Source organism: Silurus aristotelis, assembly GCF_946808225.1.
Source record: "Silurus aristotelis genome assembly, chromosome: 13".
Taxonomy (NCBI): Eukaryota; Metazoa; Chordata; class Actinopteri; order Siluriformes; family Siluridae; genus Silurus; species Silurus aristotelis.
The window spans coordinates 21387826-21394948 of record NC_139586.1 but is presented as its reverse complement, the minus strand read 5'-3'; positions in this window follow the sequence as shown (position 1 = coordinate 21394948).

Here is a 7123-nt window from a genome sequence, read left to right as displayed (position 1 = left end):
CAAATCCAATTCTGCGATAAACCGATGGAGAAAAGTGTGTCGTGGCAGTATTATACACTTGTGCAGTGATGATTGTACATTGGGGGGTGGGTATTTAGCACGATTCCTAAAAAGAGGTTACAGTTTGGTGCCCCTCTGTCTGAGCATCAGACTTATGTAGGAGGTTTGGCATGAACTTTGAAGGTAGGATTATACCACTGGAGTCCAATCTGATCTGCAAACAGCTGGTGTGGCTGCAGGTTTTCTTTTCAACCAACCAATCATGAGCAATACCTGATTCTGCCTGAAGTTTAGATTTGCTTGTATAGTTTCTATTAACTTTAAATCACTGGTGTTTTGTGCTTGGTTGAAACAAAAATCCCGTAGCCACACTGGCACTTTGTTTATAAACTTGGACATTAATGGAATATTCCCATATTTCAAATAAAATGATTTCTTTTAAGGTACACACATGATCAAACAATAGGCACAATGGTAACCTGGTAGCTAGAAACTTCCCTTACTTGTTAGCTGCATAGTTGTGTTGCTCAAGTGCATGTTGAAAGGTACACCAAATTTGGCTTATTGTGTATATTACAGGTAAGTCAATAAGTAAGTAGGAGAGAAAATGAATGGCAGAGTGTATGAAATGTAAAACAATAAAAATGATAAAACCCTACCTTATAGAGAGAAAAATAGAGATTGAAAAAGAAAGACTTGGACAAATGTTCTATTAAATATATTGGTCTCTGTATCTGTCCAAGCAACACCCCTGAAGGTTTTAGGGCTCCTTCCGCATTGATGCACAATTTAGAAATAAAATTTATCCAGAAGGCACGCAAATCCAAGTCAAAAGCTAAAAAAAAACAGACAATGAAGGAGTTTCTGCAGGTAGGCAGGAAAGTAAATTAATATTTCAAGTGTTGATGCCTTTACATTGTATATCCAGAGTATTATTTTGTTATGACTCATCTGAAAAAGTTGATGGGTGTACATTAAAAACAGTACTAAAACGGTGCAGGAATGGCGTGACCCATATACACACACACACACACACACACACACACACACACACACACACACACACACACACACACACACACACACACACAAACTAATAATTACAAATACATTTTATTCCTTTATATTTCTGTTGCATTTTTTTAAATCATACGCTGTCTCTTTCTTCTCTTTTCCCCCCAAACGTAGTCCTTTAATTGCCATTTTTGTTTTCTTAAGACCGAAAATACACATCTGCTACATGCTATCAGTGAGTTCACAAACATATTCATGTGAATGCAGTTCATATCAATAAAAAAAGAAACAAAATCAGCGAAGTCATGATGTTGACAAACCCATGTGCCCAGGAGTCGAAAGTATTTTTCCAAGTGCTGGTTTTATATTTTAGCCCTGCTGCACAGCAGTTGAAGTGTCTTGTGGTTTTTGCATGGAAAGACTGACTGCAAGAAAATTCGCCGGCGTTGCTTGATAATAACCGCACGGCGAACAGGCCTTGATGATCGGGTTCAGATGGAAACATGCAAACCGGCCCTCATAAAACCTCACAGTGAGGAAACAATTCCAGCACTCTTGCTGGAAAAGAGCTGACAAGTGCTTCATCCAAATTCAGAACATATGACCTCGGTCCAAGTAACTCAGCCTCCTGGATTGGAATACTGCCCAATGCTGGAGCAAAAAAAAATCATGTGAGACATCTTTAAAACCGAGCCAGAGTTTCAAAACTTTGTGTTTTCCATTGAGCTCAGCTTTCTTTAATGTGTCATCACGAAGTAGCAAGAAGGATGGCAGCTGTGCCAAATGGCCAGTTTTAGACCATTGCTTATCTGTCTCAGTCTTTGACATAAAGAGGAAGAATGTATCAGAGCAGGAAGCACTGCTCTGGGTAGCAATAGTGGGTACAGTTCTGTGCTGCAGACTAAAAGGTTATGAGTTGAAATCCTATGACTGCCACTGTTGGACCTTTGAGCAAAGATCATTATCTTTTAACTGCTAACTGCTAATTAACCTACTGATTAAATGCATCTGCCAAATCCATATTTTCGTTATCATTATGACTTGTCTTTTTTATCTGACTAGCAAGTATGACTTCCTTATTCTATTATAAATTTATTTTATTTTTGCTATTTCAATGCATAAGGATTCTAAACTAATTTTTCCAGACCCCATAAACTTTATTTGATGATATCCGGTAGTAATGCATATTTATGATAATTAATGAGCCAATACAAACTATTTGAATCAGGCTTGCACACTGAATTTCTTGATTTCAATCATAAAGCTTTAGTAAGGGTTTAAATTTTGGGTGGCATCTTTTATTTTGCTAAGAATTTTTACTAAGCTGTTAGTATCACTGCCTTTTTAAATTTGTAATAAGTCGAAATATTTCATTAACTTCGTAGTTACGTTTAATTGATAAACTCGTCTACTTTAATGTACACAATGGGAACGTCCTTCCTCGAATATTACCATTAATCACACTCGGGAGCAATGAGATTACCTGCCAGATGAAAATTTTAACTAGTCATTATGACTCACTAGACTCTGTACTCTAAACAAAAAAAAACCAAACAAACAAACAAAAAAAAAAAAAACAACTCTGGACTCAAGAGCAAAAAACAAAAAAAAAAAAACAAAAAAAAAAACAGACACAACAACTCTATAGTGCAGAGCAAAAATGGAAACCACAAATCGCAAAATATTTAACTTGATGAGTAAGAATGAAACATCTGCACTCCTAAAAATCTCCAGTGCCACCCATCAACACTGAATGGAACAACATGGAATCTCCTGTCTGCAAGTGTACACTTAAGGCTTTACTGTTTAAAGAAATCTATGGGAACAGCTTTGCCACACAAAACTACTTTCATTCTAGAGCATTTACTGACCAATGATTTGAGGTCATCAAGTGTGGTGCTTTCAGGTTGATCGTGACTCATGGTGACTTATTATTCAGAGAGTGTCCATAGCAGAATATGGAAGTAAATTGCAAAGCTGTTTTCCTACACCTCCACTACAAAGCCATACCACTCTTGCCCACTCTCATCCCACAACCTTGCAACTGAGATTCCCATTCTCTACCTACTGGCAGATTTTCATGTCCAAACATGTATATTGGGAAACAGTAGCCATTGGAACAAATCCCACATAGTGAAAGAAATTTTCTGCCCTGGCATTTAAGCAAGTCCTGTGATGTACATCCTGCAAAAGATATCTAACTGGCATTGGTGGTTCAGTGTTAGAATTCTTGTTTACCAACTAGACCCTGCTTACAGTTCCACCAACTAACATTAGTCTCCATGTCTTTCAGGTTGTAAGCCTCACACACTCTTTTTGCTACTTTAGATCATTGCAATTGGCCAATAACGAATGTCTGAAATAAATGAAAGTGCAGAACTGTGCAATCGAGGTTGCTGTGAGACGTGCCGGTAATGGTGTGTGAGAAGGAGGTCATCCGTTCTCTATTTATAACGCCTCCAGCTTGGCCCATCAGAGTCAAGAGCACCTGAACAGCATAGCGACACGGACGATTGAGATGAAAACGAGTCAGCGGATACGTACTTGCACATAATATATAAACCAAGGCCAAAAAAAACTGGCTGCTCAATCTGTCTTTGTCTCCGACTGGCAGTTAAATACAAACACACACACACACACACGCTTCCTTTCTCTGTCTCTTACAAACACTTAAACTACATACTGCACACAAAAACTGCACACAATAACTAGATGTTTGCACACACAAACGTTCAAGATCTCTCTCTCACACACACACACACACACACACACACACACACACACACACACACACACACACACACACACACACACACACTTACATATAGACTCTATTCCTTTTTCTTTATCTACTGTACCTCTCATATACATTCATAGACAATCTAGCTCACTAGGCACTCTCTACACACACAAACCACACACACACTGTAATATCTAACCTTCAGAACCTATATGTGGAGGGAAAAATCCATCAGAAAATCAGATTTGTACATTTTTTTTATCATATTAGGTTCGGAAAACCGAATTATTTTTCTCTTTTGCCTGCAGGTTCTAGCATGAGGAACCTGCACTCAGGTCACCTCCAAATGTGATCATTTTAAACATTAAATTGTAGCTCCAATGAGAGACATGAGCACAGAGGTTTTTCCATCAATATGGATATGGATATAATATATAGTTAATAAAATCGAAACTAAGTAAAGTAAAATAAATATGACAATTCAAGATAAAACACTTTGAAAACAGGCATTAACCACATCAACATATCTAGTCTTATATCCCTAAATTAAATGTCACACAAACACAAGCCTCGTTGCCACAACGCCATTTTCTCTTACATCGGTGCAACATTTTTGTTCATTTTAAGTTAGCATAACTTTGAGGCTTCCTTGTGGTGTTATTGTCACGAGATTGTGATCTCCAATGCTGACAATCCCATGATTTTCCTTGTCCTGGAGCCACGGGAGCAAATCTGGATGTGATTTTTGGTGCAAGGAATGTTACATTGCCCCCCTCATTTGTCAGTCACAAGCCAATTATGTGCATCTGTGAGCTCATTTATGTGGAAAAGGGCAAATAGCACATTCTACAGAGTGGGATTTATTACGCTGTCCTGTGATGCAGCATGAGCAACAGTTTAAAATATGTACAGTATATGTGCTTGGATCACTTCAGGTGTCTCCGAGAGGAGAGCACACATTAGCATATAAGCCTTCGCCCCACTGCTTTGCAGTTAGTGAAGAGATACCTGGTGGGTTTTGAATTGACCGGTGACCAAAGTGAGAGGAAAAAAAAACATTTTAGTCTGTTCCAAAAATGCATTCCCCCTGTAGGAATCTTTCTATCCTATAAACTGTACTTTTGTATGCTATTGTTTCCCTGTGTGGACTAAACTGTTCCACTAATAGAGCATCTGGTGAGATGGTTCAGAACTGCCATGGACACACACTCTTCCTATTCTTTCTTTTCACCTCTCACACATACACAAACAAAAGTGCACTCACTACATCTGTTTCCTTTTCCTTCTCACATACTTTTACACACACACACACACACACACACACACACACACACACACACACACACACACACACACACACCCTACCTCTCTCTTTCACACATCCACACTCTCAGGCTCCATCTTTTATTCATGAATCGCAGGGCTCATCACCTGAGGGGCTCATCTGCTTCAACTCCTGCCACCTGATGACACACTGGGTGGTGCTAACTAGCATCCTGTCTCCGCATCACTGCCTGCTCATCCCTCAGAGAACCTCGTGCTCGTCTATCCTTGCTAACAACCCGCCATTTCTTCCTTCTCTGCATCCACACGCTGTCAGCAACACACATTCGGCGAACTAGTGACTTCCTCAGAAATTAGAAGGTGCTGAAGGTGCTGGAGTTCTCCATGAGCTTTGACACAGCTGTGTTTGAATTTGGTTATAGATTTTCAAGACCATTTGTGCACTGTTATTACTCCTTGGATCACAAATCGCAACACAGACGTGTTATGCCTAAGACTTTTGCACAAAATTCCAAACACATTTACGGGGGCTCACTCATTAAAACACACTTTGCAAAAAAAATTTCAACAGCTTTTTCACACAGTGTTCTGGTTCCTCTTGCAAGTACATTATAATCTCAGGTCTTCGGTTTTATTAGGTAAACAGGTTGCCACTTCATATGGAACATGTTGTATATACGTCACTCTTGTCAGTAAATCATTGGGAAAAACCTTCACATAGTGCAATATATTTAATTTTATTTTACATGATTATATTAGATGGATTTTCTTGATAAAGGAATGTACTTTTTTGAGTCTGACTAATCTGAATAAATGAATGAATAATCAATTTGCTTGGTCACCCTTAATAATCACTCATTTCCAATGAAAAACAAACACTATCATTAAAATGTGCAACCAAATCAAAATATTTCAGTTACAATATGTCCTGTGCATAACTTTCAGTTGAATTTTGTTTATGATAACAGTCATTACCATCATTACCATCAGTTTCTGTACTGTTATCAGTTGAGTTGAATTACATTTACAACATTTGGCAGATGTCATTACTTGCAGTGATTTGCAACTGAGCAGTTAAGGATTAAGGGCCTTGCGAAAGGGCCCAGCAGTGGCAGTTCCCCATAATTTAAATAACAATTATAACATTTCAAATGTTCAATCGTACATGGGTGGGGAAATGATATCTGATTAATATAGTCATTTCCACATCATTAATGTCTTTGTATTGAATTAGTTTGACATTTTTGAAACTTTGCTTGCAGCCGTCTGTATGGCATGTGTAAACGCTCTGTTTTGATTATATCGTGACACCATTGGAGCTTCTTCGATTTGTGAATGTTGTATATTTAGAATATTTATTTTCAATATACTTTCAGCACATATTTTTTTCCTTTGGTCTATTAAGTACAGGCACATTTGCATTGACTCAGCATTTAGTAATCACAGTTATCTGACTCTGAAGTGAAGCGAAAACAAAATAATCTGTAGTAATGTAAGTGCCTGTGAAGTTTTATTTTTGACTGAAATAGCTTAATTGCTATGAACATTTACCCGCAAACAAATGATACCTTTTGATAGTCTAATAAGCTAGAATAGATAAAAAGTTATGCTGGACATTTAGTGTTTAATATCAATGTACAAAAGAAGCATTTGTGTGGTAAAAACACTTTTGTTGGAGAACAAAAATGGATGCTTCACGCTTTCATAATTACGAAAAATATATTAGCATTTTGAATTTTAATACTCACTTTCATATCATTTACGTAGTGCTGCTGTAGATGGGAGGAAAGAAGTAAAAAAAGAGGAGGAATAGATGAGTGCAGAGGCCATTGCTTGAGGCTTTTGCCTAAGGAGACAGTTTGAAATGGAATTCAGGCTACACTAGTTGACAATGTCATCAACTATGATTAGCGTATGAGAGTTTTCTGCACCACATGGGAATATGTGCTGTATGCGGTGAAGAGAAAAAATTCTCTGGCTAGAAGAAAATGAGACAGTTTGACGTAAGTGTGTTATGATTTAGTCATGCACTTTTTCATGATGCTAAACCAGACTTAATTGTTAGCTACAGTGACCTCATGGCTC